This window comes from Pseudophryne corroboree, chromosome 3, assembly GCF_028390025.1.
Source record: "Pseudophryne corroboree isolate aPseCor3 chromosome 3, aPseCor3.hap2, whole genome shotgun sequence".
Taxonomy (NCBI): domain Eukaryota; kingdom Metazoa; phylum Chordata; class Amphibia; order Anura; family Myobatrachidae; genus Pseudophryne; species Pseudophryne corroboree.
This window is the reverse complement of record NC_086446.1, coordinates 350621532-350634743: the sequence shown is the minus strand read 5'-3', so window position 1 is coordinate 350634743 and position 13212 is coordinate 350621532. Positions and strand designations below refer to the sequence as shown.

Genomic DNA, 13212 nt, shown 5'->3' with positions numbered 1-13212 from the left:
AAAGCATGACATGCATGACTTGGGTTAAACATGACCTTTTCTAAAGCTATTGAAAAAAATGTATCGCAAATATTTAATTTACTACAGACAAGAATTTCATCTGCCTGTTATGCTCTGCACGGATGTCTCATATGTAGAGCAATGGAGCGCATGTAACTGCATGGGTGATAGGCTTATTAAGCTTCCTAGTATCTCTCATTAAGTCCTTTAATCGGATTGCACTGAAAATGAATTGACTACAAACTCTCCACTACCATGTCTTGTTTTTCCTAACAAACTGCTATAGCCTGTATACATATACACTTTACCTCATTCTGCAGCTGAACAGAGCAAAAATGTCGAGTTACTACAAATGACCAATGAAACATTAATACTTGAATTATGCTAACTTAAAAAAATCAAAACTGAAATCTAATTGGTTATTATTAGTGATTACAGCACATCTCTTTCAATAGAGCCTTTATATGACAAAACTGGCACAAATAAATGAATGCATACAAAACATTTCAAAATAAAACATCAAAGCAAAGGAGACCAAACTCCAATCCAGTTGTTGTTTTCCGAAAAGTAAACAGTGGAGTTTATTGTCAATTTTGGATTATGCCAATTGGGAACTCAGCACGGGTCATATCAGCATAAGTTTCGATCCAGAATGCTCTCCAACCAACTGCTAGAGTGACATTTTATAACAAAGAATACTGTAGATAGAGGGGATAGAGAGAGGGACAGCAATACATACTGTGTATATATATAATGAGAGAGAGTCGACGTCATGTCATATATACTGTATACAGAGTTGACAACATGTCCATCAAATGATCCATTCATGCCATTTCACCATGACCACATCCCTCACTTTGTTACGTTTAGAGATGAGCGGGTTCGGTTTTACTCGGATTTACTCGGGTCTCAAAACGGCATCTTATTGGCTCACGGATGTCTCATAACCCGCACATCTCTAGTTACGTTACTTCCCTTTTGATATCAACAAATTGTGGCAACCCACTATAAATGGGGTAGTTGGAGATTATATTAGAATATGAATCATTAAGTAGAATATATAGTATCAGTTACAGTCTACAGATCAGTATATATCTTAATTTCCAATAGCCATCTAGGAAGATTGTAACAAGCCAATATGCTTTGTTCTTACTTGGAAACACTGTAAAGTGGGATTGCAGACTTTTGTGTACAAATGAAAAGGTAGCCTGATAAACACAGCCACCAGGACAAAACACATTGTGGTTGCTATTATGTTCAATTTAGGAGTCAGACAGGTACTTTTTATTTTTATTTTAGCTAACTGGTCAGTTTAGATGTATAGGTCTATCCATCAGAAACAAAATAAGAACTTGTATGGAAACAAGGGCAGGAGAATTTGTATCCATACTTATTAGATTCCCAGGGCCCTACCGCTTCATATATACTTGTTACCAACATTTGCATGTGTCCAGAACAACACTGCATCCTCAGGGTAGCCATTATTAAACTTCTGACATTTAGGGCCATCTATAGCTCGATGTAACGATGAGAATGTCTCTAAATTTGGTAGGGAGACTAATTAGGACACGGGATGAAGGATTCCATGGAAAAATAATATTGTGCAAATCATCTCCAATAGGAGGGTTATGGCACTGTAATATGTGCGACAGCGTGAAAATGGACAAATAAATAACAAAACTAAGCTGTAATGAACAATTACATTAATTGTGTTACACTAATCATAACACAGCAATACAACATTTATTTGTCCGTTTTCATGATGTTTTAACATTGGACAGCGCCACATTTTCCCGATCGATGATTTTTTGCACTATGGGGGTAATTCTGAGTTGATCGCAGCAGGAACTTTGTTAGCTGTTGGGCAAAACCATGGCCCTCATTCCGAGTTGATCGCTCGGTATTTTTCATAGCATCGCAGTGAAATTCCGCTTAGTACGCATGCGCAATATTCGCACTGCGACTGCGCCAAGTAATTTTACAATGGAGATAGTATTTTTACTCACGGCTTTTTCATCGCTCCGGCGATCGTAATGTGATTGACAGGAAATGGGTGTTACTGGGCGGAAACAGGCCGTTTTATGGGCGTGCGGGAAAAAACGCTACCGTTTCCGGAAAAAACGCAGGAGTGGCCGGGGAAACGGGGGAGTGTCTGGGCGAACGCTGGGTGTGTTTGTGACGTCAACCAGGAACGACAAGCACTGAACTGATCGCAGATGCCGAGTAAGTCTGAAGCTACTCTGAAACTGCTAAGTAGTTAGTAATCGCAATATTGCGAATACATCGGTCGCAATTTTAAGAAGCTAAGATTCACTCCCAGTAGGCGGCGGCTTAGCGTGTGTAACTCTGCTAAAATCGCCTTGCGAGCGATCAACTCGGAATGAGGGCCCATGTGCACTGCAGGGGAGGCAGATAAAACATGTGCAGAGAGAGATAGATTTGGGTGTGGTGAGTTCAATCTGCAATCTAAATTGCAGTGTAAAAATAAAGCAGCCAGTATTTACCCTGCACAGAAACAAAATAACCCACCCAAATCTAACTCTCTCTGCAAATGTTATATCTGCCCCCCCCCCCCCCCCCCTGCAGTGCACATGGTTTTGCCCAACTGCTAAAAATTTTCCTGCTGCGATCAACTTGGAATTACCCCCTATATTTATTATCACGGAATCCTGTTTTCCATGTCCTTATTAGTCTCCCTGGCAAATTTGGTGACAATCTGGATACACAAGTAGTCTCATACATAAATGTTAAGAGCATGTCTACAAAGCACCTTACGTCTTGTTAGAGCCTTTTTTGCTATGATTATGCTTATAATTGCATTTAAATGAGGAAGGTTCCTTATAGTAGTGGGTTCTGGACTACCTCCCAAATGCCATATTATAATCTGCCACTGCCCAAGTGAGTTCAGAACTTACCTCCAGCAACGGAACTTGATCACCAACTGTTGTACGTATTCTATGGACACCTCTATGAGACACACATTCTCACTTTACTAACTGGTTAAAGAAGAGAATGTCCACCAGTCTTTCTGTTTCATAACATTACTGGGACATGTCACTGTGCTTTTTATAGCTTTCTCAATACAAACATGACTATTATGAAACTACAGTCCAAGTACAGCAATGGTGGATTCCCTCACATTCAGTTGTATCCTATGGTTCATCATTTTATACCGTAGTTTCCTAACTAGCAGACCAGGATGGAGGGTCAGACCAATTAGCCATTCCCAAATCAATGGGCAAGCAATTGTCCTTGAAAGGTATACCACATATAGGGCCTGATTCAAAGGTGTACGCTGCTGCATCTGCACTTGCGTTTGTCCGCGGAGTCACGGAAGTGATAATATGCACTGCTAGTTTCAGTGTTCCTCTAGTACAGATACCTGCGTGTGACTGTGCAAGCACTGAAACAACCGCTTTCTGCACCCCTGCACACTGTAACACCGCTGGAGGTTCTAGACACTCCACCATCTGTGCACCATCATCACTTGATTCTGTCCCATGGCTGAGAATGCAGCTGCTTTCACTGGCAGGTGCATAACACTCCCATAATACACCCATGAGACCCTTTGTGCATACACACTATGTAACACATGCGCAATGGCAAATAACTGCTCGACTACATGAGCATTGGCTTGTTACACGACTTAGACTCAGGCCCATAGCCTTTCATTTCACAAGGCACATACAGAATAAGGAGACCCAGATATTTAAACACTACTATGCGTTTAGACCAGGCATTATCTGGTTAATAATTGCCATCTTTAATTCTTGGCGAGAAGTAACCACCATTTGGAAAGTGGCACTTTCCCTGTAATACAAAGCTATACAGTGGAATTTCTATTCTAATCAAGTAATTTTCATTGTCAGGTCCCTCTCTTTAACGTCAATATGGCTTGACTGATCATCTTTCAACGGGTGTGGATCATTAGATCGACAGTGTCTAGGTCGACCACTATAGGTCGACAGTCACTAGGTCGACAGGGTTGGAAGGTCGACAGGGTTTCTAGGTTGACATGAACTGTGTCGTTTTCTTCGTAGAGTGACCGGGAACCCCAATTAGTGCACTTAGTCCCCTCGCATGGCTCGCGCTTCGGGCAAGGTGCCTTGCGCCGCTCCCACTCCGCTCGGCACAGATTACCGTTCCAATCGTAGTCCAGGTGGATCGTTAAGTATGGGGGAAAAACTCATGCCGACCTTTTGACCTGTAGACCTAGCACATGTCAACCTAGAAACCCTGTCGGCCTTCCAACTCTGTTGACCTAGTGACTGTCGACCTATAGTGGTTGACCTAAACATTGTCGACCTAGACAGTGTCGATCTTAAAGACCGGATCCCCTTTCAACCTATACGGCAGAACTGCAGGATATTAGAATAAATGTGAACTTAGAACTAAATGTATGTCTAGTTTAATAAATTACATAGAATCCTAGAATAGAGAATAGTTGGGTTACCAGTAGCTAGAACAAGCATAGTTAACACTCAGAAGGCAGGTTTAGTTTTAGCTGTCCTTTTCCTAACAATAATACATTCATTTATGTAATATGCATACTTTCAGTAGAACGTATCCAGGATGTGGACTATATAAAAAGTACAGTGCCTTGCCAAAGTATTCACTAGAGATGAGCGCCGGAAATTTTTCGGGTTTTGTGTTTTGGTTTTGGGTTCGGTTCCGCTGCCGTGTTTTGGGTTCGACCGCGTTTTGGCAAAACCTCACCGAATTTTTTTTGTCGGATTCGGGTGTGTTTTGGATTCGGGTGTTTTTTTCAAAAAACCCTAAAAAACAGCTTAAATCATAGAATTTGGGGGTCATTTTGATCCCAAAGTATTATTAACCTCAAAAACCATAATTTCCACTCATTTTCAGTCTATTCTGAATACCTCACACCTCACAATATTATTTTTAGTCCTAAAATTTGCACCGAGGTCGCTGTGTGAGTAAGATAAGCGACCCTAGTGGCCGACACAAACACCGGGCCCATCTAGGAGTGGCACTGCAGTGTCACGCAGGATGTCCCTTCCAAAAAACCCTCCCCAAACAGCACATGACGCAAAGAAAAAAAGAGGCGCAATGAGGTAGCTGTGTGAGTAAGATAAGCGACCCTAGTGGCCGACACAAACACCGGGCCCATCTAGGAGTGGCACTGCAGTGTCACGCAGGATGTCCCTTCCAAAAAACCCTCCCCAAACAGCACATGACGCAAAGAAAAAAAGAGGCGCAATGAGGTAGCTGACTGTGTGAGTAAGATAAGCGACCCTAGTGGCCGACACAAACACCGGGCCCATCTAGGAGTGGCACTGCAGTGTCACGCAGGATGTCCCTTCCAAAAAACCCTCCCCAAACAGCACATGACGCAAAGAAAAAAAGAGGCGCAATGAGGTAGCTGTGTGAGTAAGATAAGCGACCCTAGTGGCCGACACAAACACCGGGCCCAACTAGGAGTGGCACTGCAGTGTCACGCAGGATGTCCCTTCCAAAAAACCCTCCCCAAACAGCACATGACGCAAAGAAAAAAAGAGGCGCAATGAGGTAGCTGACTGTGTGAGTAAGATAAGCGACCCTAGTGGCCGACACAAACACCGGGCCCATCTAGGAGTGGCACTGCAGTGTCACGCAGGATGTCCCTTCCAAAAAACCCTCCCCAAACAGCACATGACGCAAAGAAAAAAAGAGGCGCAATGAGGTAGCTGACTGTGTGAGTAAGATAAGCGACCCTAGTGGCCGACACAAACACCGGGCCCATCTAGGAGTGGCACTGCAGTGTCACGCAGGATGTCCCTTCCAAAAAACCCTCCCCAAACAGCACATGACGCAAAGAAAAAAAGAGGCGCAATGAGGTAGCTGTGTGAGTAAGATAAGCGACCCTAGTGGCCGACACAAACACCGGGCCCATATAGGAGTGGCACTGCAGTGTCACGCAGGATGTCCCTTCCAAAAAACCCTCCCCAAACAGCACATGACGCAAAGAAAAAAAGAGGCGCAATGAGGTAGCTGACTGTGTGAGTAAGATAAGCGACCCTAGTGGCCGACACAAACACCGGGCCCATCTAGGAGTGGCACTGCAGTGTCACGCAGGATGTCCCTTCCAAAAAACCCTCCCCAAACAGCACATGACGCAAAGAAAAATAAAAGAAAAAAGAGGTGCAAGATGGAATTGTCCTTGGGCCCTCCCACCCACCCTTATGTTGTATAAACAAAACAGGACATGCACACTTTAACCAACCCATCATTTCAGTGACAGGGTCTGCCACACGACTGTGACTGATATGACGGGTTGGTTTGGACCCCCCCCAAAAAAGAAGCAATTAATCTCTCCTTGCACAAACTGGCTCTACAGAGGCAAGATGTCCACCTCATCATCATCCTCCGATATATCACCGTGTACATCCCCCTCCTCACAGATTATCAATTCGTCCCCACTGGAATCCACCATCTCAGCTCCCTGTGTACTTTGTGGAGGCAATTGCTGCTGGTCAATGTCTCCGCGGAGGAATTGATTATAATTCATTTTAATGAACATCATCTTCTCCACATTTTCTGGATGTAACCTCGTACGCCGATTGCTGACAAGGTGAGCGGCGGCACTAAACACTCTTTCGGAGTTCACACTTGTGGGAGGGCAACTTAGGTAGAATAAAGCCAGTTTGTGCAAGGGCCTCCAAATTGCCTCTTTTTCCTGCCAGTATAAGTACGGACTGTGTGACGTGCCTACTTGGATGCGGTCACTCATATAATCCTCCACCATTCTTTCAATGTTGAGAGAATCATATGCAGTGACAGTAGACGACATGTCCGTAATCGTTGGCAGGTCCTTCAGTCCGGACCAGATGTCAGCATCAGCAGTCGCTCCAGACTGCCCTGCATCACCGCCAGCGGGTGGGCTCGGAATTCTGAGCCTTTTCCTCGCACCCCCAGTTGCGGGAGAATGTGAAGGAGGAGATGTTGACAGGTCGCGTTCCGCTTGACTTGACAATTTTCTCACCAGCAGGTCTTTCAACCCCAGCAGACTTGTGTCTGCCGGAAAGAGAGATCCAAGGTAGGTTTTAAATCTAGGATCGAGCACGGTGGCCAAAATGTAGTGCTCTGATTTCAACAGATTGACCACCCGTGAATCCTTGTTAAGCGAATTAAGGGCTCCATCCACAAGTCCCACATGCCTAGCGGAATCGCTCCGTGTTAGCTCCTCCTTCAATGTCTCCAGCTTCTTCTGCAAAAGCCTGATGAGGGGAATGACCTGACTCAGGCTGGCAGTGTCTGAACTGACTTCACGTGTGGCAAGTTCAAAGGGCATCAGAACCTTGCACAACGTTGAAATCATTCTCCACTGCACTTGAGACAGGTGCATTCCACCTCCTATATCGTGCTCAATTGTATAGGCTTGAATGGCCTTTTGCTGCTCCTCCAACCTCTGAAGCATATAGAGGGTTGAATTCCACCTCGTTACCACTTCTTGCTTCAGATGATGGCAGGGCAGGTTCAGTAGTTTTTGGTGGTGCTCCAGTCTTCTGTACGTGGTGCCTGTACGCCGAAAGTGTCCCGCAATTCTTCTGGCCACCGACAGCATCTCTTGCACGCCCCTGTCGTTTTTTAAAAAATTCTGCACCACCAAATTCAAGGTATGTGCAAAACATGGGACGTGCTGGAATTTGCCCATATTTAATGCACACACAATATTGCTGGCGTTGTCCGATGCCACAAATCCACAGGAGAGTCCAATTGGGGTAAGCCATTCCGCGATGATCTTCCTCAGTTGCCGTAAGAGGTTTTCAGCTGTGTGCGTATTCTGGAAAGCGGTGATACAAAGCGTAGCCTGCCTAGGAAAGAGTTGGCGTTTGCGAGATGCTGCTACTGGTGCCGCCGCTGCTGTTCTTGCGGCGGGAGTCCATACATCTACCCAGTGGGCTGTCACAGTCATATAGTCCTGACCCTGCCCTGCTCCACTTGTCCACATGTCCGTGGTTAAGTGGACATTGGGTACAACTGCATTTTTTAGGACACTGGTGAGTCTTTTTCTGACGTCCGTGTACATTCTCGGTATCGCCTGCCTAGAGAAGTGGAACCTAGATGGTATTTGGTAACGGGGGCACACTGCCTCAATAAATTGTCTAGTTCCCTGTGAACTAACGGCGGATACCGGACGCACGTCTAACACCAACATAGTTGTCAAGGCCTCAGTTATCCGCTTTGCAGCAGGATGACTGCTGTGATATTTCATCTTCCTCGCAAAGGACTGTTGGACAGTCAATTGCTTACTGGAAGTAGTACAAGTGGGCTTACGACTTCCCCTCTGGGATGACCATCGACTCCCAGCAGCAACAACAGCAGCGCCAGCAGCAGTAGGCGTTACACGCAAGGATGCATCGGAGGAATCCCAGGCAGGAGAGGACTCGTCAGAATTGCCAGTGACATGGCCTGCAGGACTATTGGCATTCCTGGGGAAGGAGGAAATTGACACTGAGGGAGTTGGTGGGGTGGTTTGCGTGAGCTTGGTTACAAGAGGAAGGGATTTACTGGTCAGTGGACTGCTTCCGCTGTCGGCCAAAGTTTTTGAACTTGTCACTGACTTATTATGAATGCGCTGCAGGTGACGTATAAGGGAGGATGTTCCGAGGTGGTTAACGTCCTTACCCCTACTTATTACAGCTTGACAAAGGGAACACACGGCTTGACAAATGTTGTCCGCATTTCTGGTGAAATACTTCCACACCGAAGAGCTGATTTTTTTGGTATTTTCACCAGGCATGTCAACGGCCATATTCCTCCCACGGACAACAGGTGTCTCCCCGGGTGCCTGACTTAAACAAACCACCTCACCATCAGAATCCTCCTGGTCAATTTCCTCCCCAGCGCCAGCAACACCCATATCCTCCTCATCCTGGTGTACTTCAACACTGACATCTTCAATCTGACTATCAGGAACTGGACTGCGGGTGCTCCTTCCAGCACTTGCAGGGGGCGTGCAAATGGTGGAAGGCGCATGCTCTTCACGTCCAGTGTTGGGAAGGTCAGGCATCGCAACCGACACAATTGGACTCTCCTTGTGGATTTGGGATTTCGAAGAACGCACAGTTCTTTGCGGTGCTACTGCTTTTGCCAGCTTGAGTCTTTTCATTTTTCTAGCGAGAGGCTGAGTGCCTCCATCCTCATGTGAAGCTGAACCACTAGCCATGAACATAGGCCAGGGCCTCAGCCGTTCCTTGCCACTCCGTGTGGTAAATGGCATATTGGCAAGTTTACGCTTCTCCTCCGACAATTTTATTTTAGGTTTTGGAGTCCTTTTTTTACTGATATTTGGTGTTTTGGATTTGACATGCTCTGTACTATGCCATTGGGCATCGGCCTTGGCAGACGACGTTGCTGGCATTTCATCGTCTCGGCCATGACTAGTGGCAGCAGCTTCAGCACGAGGTGGAAGTGGATCTTGATCTTTCCCTAATTTTGGAACCTCAACATTTTTGTTCTCCATATTTTAATAGGCACAACTAAAAGGCACCTCAGGTAAACAATGGAGATGGATGGATACTAGTATACAATTATGGATGGACTGCCGAGTGCAGACACAGAGGTAGCTACAGCCGTGGACTACCGTACTGTACTGTGTCTGCTGCTAATATAGACTGGATGATAATGAGATGTAGTATGTATAAAGAAGAAAGAAAAAAAAAACCACGGGTAGGTGGTATACAATTATGGACGGACTGCCGAGTGCCGACACAGAGGTAGCTACAGCCGTGGACTACCGTACTGTGTCTGCTGCTAATATAGACTGGTTGATAATGAGATGTAGTATGTATAAAGAAGAAAGAAAAAAAAAACCACGGGTAGGTGGTATACAATTATGGACGGACTGCCGAGTGCCGACACAGAGGTAGCTACAGCCATGGACTACCGTACTGTACTGTGTCTGCTGATAATATAGACTGGATGATAATGAGATGTAGTATGTATAAAGAAGAAAGAAAAAAAAAACCACGGGTAGGTGGTATACAATTATGGACGGACTGCCGAGTGCCGACACAGAGGTAGCTACAGCCGTGGACTACCGTACTGTACTGTGTCTGCTGCTAATATAGACTGGATGATAATGAGATGTAGTATGTATAAAGAAGAAAGAAAAAAAAAACACGGGTAGGTGGTATACAATTATGGACGGACTGCCGAGTGCCGACACAGAGGTAGCTACAGCCGTGGACTACCGTACTGTACTGTGTCTGCTGCTAATATAGACTGGATGATAATGAGATGTAGTATGTATAAAGAAGAAAGGAAAAAAAAACCAAGGGTAGGTGGTATACAATTATGGACGGACTGCCGAGTGCCGACACAGAGGTAGCTACAGCCGTGGACTACCGTACTGTGTCTGCTGCTAATATAGACTGGTTGATAATGAGATGTAGTATGTATAAAGAAGAAAGAAAAAAAAAACCACGGGTAGGTGGTATACAATTATGGACGGACTGCCGAGTGCCGACACAGAGGTAGCTACAGCCGTGGACTACCGTACTGTACTGTGTCTGCTGATAATATAGACTGGATGATAATGAGATGTAGTATGTATAAAGAAGAAAGAAAAAAAAAACCATGGGTAGGTGGTATACAATTATGGATGGACTGCAGAGTGCCGACACAGAGGTAGCTACAGCCGTGGACTACCGTACTGTACTGTGTCTGCTGCTAATATAGACTGGATGATAATGAGATGTAGTATGTATAAAGAAGAAAGAAAAAAAAAACCACGGGTAGGTGGTATACAATTATGGACGGACTGCCGAGTGCCGACACAGAGGTAGCTACAGCCGTGGACTACCGTACTGTACTGTGTCTGCTGCTAATATAGACTGGATGATAATGAGATGTAGTATGTATAAAGAAGAAAGGAAAAAAAAACCACGGGTAGGTGGTATACAATTATGGATGGACTGCCGAGTGCCGACACAGAGGTAGCTACAGCCGTGGACTACCGTACTGTACTGTGTCTGCTGCTAATATAGACTGGATGATAATGAGATGTAGTATGTATAAAGAAGAAAGAAAAGAAAAAACACGGGTAGGTGGTATACAATTATGGACGGACTGCCGAGTGCCGACACAGAGGTAGCTACAGCCGTGGACTACCGTACTGTGTCTGCTGCTAATATAGACTGGTTGATAATGAGATGTAGTATGTATAAAGAAGAAAGAAAAAAAAACCCACGGGTAGGTGGTATACAATTATGGACGGACTGCCGAGTGCCGACACAGAGGTAGCTACAGCCGTGGACTACCGTACTGTACTGTGTCTGCTGCTAATATAGACTGGATGATAATGAGATGTAGTATGTATAAAGAAGAAAGAAAAAAAAACCACGGGTAGGTGGTATACAATTATGGACGGACTGCCGAGTGCCGACACAGAGGTAGCTACAGCCGTGGACTACCGTACTGTACTGTGTCTGCTGCTAATATAGACTGGATGATAATGAGATGTAGTATGTATAAAGAAGATAGAAAAAAAAAAACACGGGTAGGTGGTATACAATTATGGATGGACTGCCGAGTGCCGACACAGAGGTAGCTACAGCCGTGAACTACCGTACTGTGTCTGCTGCGACTGGATGATAAATAATGATATAAAATATATATATATATCACTACTGCAGCCGGACAGGTATATATTATATAATGACGGACCTGCTGGACACTGTCTGTCAGCAGAATTAGTTTTTTATTTTATAGAATAAAAAAACACCACACAAGTCACACGACGTGTGTTTAACTTTTACAGGCAGACAGTCAATCACAATACAATATAGTATACTATACTGGTGGTCAGGTCACTGGTCAGTCACACTGGCAGTGGCACTCCTGCAGAAAAAAAGTGTGCACTGTTTAATTTTAATATGTACTCCTGGCTCCTGCTATAACCTAACTGCTCCCCAGTCTCCCCCACAATTAAGCTGTGTGAGCACAGTCAGATATTATACATAGATGATGCAGCACACTGGGCTGAGCACAGATATGGTATGTGACTGAGTCACTGTGTATCGTTTTTTCAGGCAGAGAACGGATTATATTAAATAATATAAAACTGCACTGGTGGTCACTGGTCAGTCACTAGTATAACTAACTAATACTATCAGCAAAATTCTGCACTCTCTGTCTGAGTACTCCTCCTAAGCTCCAGTAAATGAAGTGTCACTGTCTCACTCTGTCACTAGTATAACTAACTAACTAATACTATCAGCAAAATTCTGCACTCTCTGTCTGAGTACTCCTCCTAAGCTCCAGTAAATGAAGTGTCACTGTCTCACTCTCACTCTCCTATCTATTTCTTCTCTAAACGGAGAGGACACCAGCCACGTCCTCTCACTATCAATCTCAATGCACGTGTTAAATGGCGGCGACGCGCGGCTCCTTATATAGAATCCGAGTCTCGCGATAGAATCCGAGCCTCGCGAGAATCCGACAGCGTCATGATGACGTTCGGGCGCGCTCGGGTTAACCGAGCAAGGCGGGAAGATCCGAGTCGCTCGGATCCGTGTAAAAAATCATGAAGTTCGGGCGGGTTCGGATTCCGAGGAACCGAACCCGCTCATCTCTAGTATTCACCCCCCTTGGCTTTTACCTATGTTGCTACATTACGACCTGTAATTTATTTATTTTTTAATCTGAATGTTATGTGATGGATATGCACAAAATAGTTTAAGTTGGTTAAGTGAAATGAGAAAAATTTATATAAAAAATAATTTTTATAAATAAAAATTTGAAAATTGGCATGTACATATGTATTCACCCCCTTTTCTATGAAAACATTTTTCGGTGCAACCAATTACCTTCAGAAGTCACATAATTAGTGAAATGAAGTCCACCTGTGTGCAATCTAAGTGTCACATGATCTGTCAGTATAAACACACCTTTTCTGAAAGGCCCCAGAGGCTGCAACACCACTAAGCAAAAGGGTACCATGAAGACAAAGGAGCTCTCCAAACAAGTCGGGGGCAAGGTTGAGAAGAACAAGTCAGGGTTGGGTTATAAAAAAATAGGATTTTAGTACCTACCGGTAAATCCTTTTCTCCTAGTCCGTAGAGGATGCTGGTGACTCCAAAAGGACCATGGGGTATAGACGGATCCGCAGGAGCTTGGGCACACTATAAAGACTTAAACTGGGTGTGAACTGGCTCCTCCCTCTATGCCCCTCCTCCAGACCTCAGTTAGAAAACTGTGCCCAGGAGA

General features: G+C 44.8%; 1 protein-coding gene across 6 annotated transcripts in view; it reads right to left on the bottom strand.

Annotated features, from left to right (window-relative positions):
• GRB7 (growth factor receptor bound protein 7) overlaps nucleotides 1–13212 on the bottom strand; it is a 254847-nt gene that overhangs the window by 54868 nt on the left and 186767 nt on the right. The window lies entirely within an intron of this gene.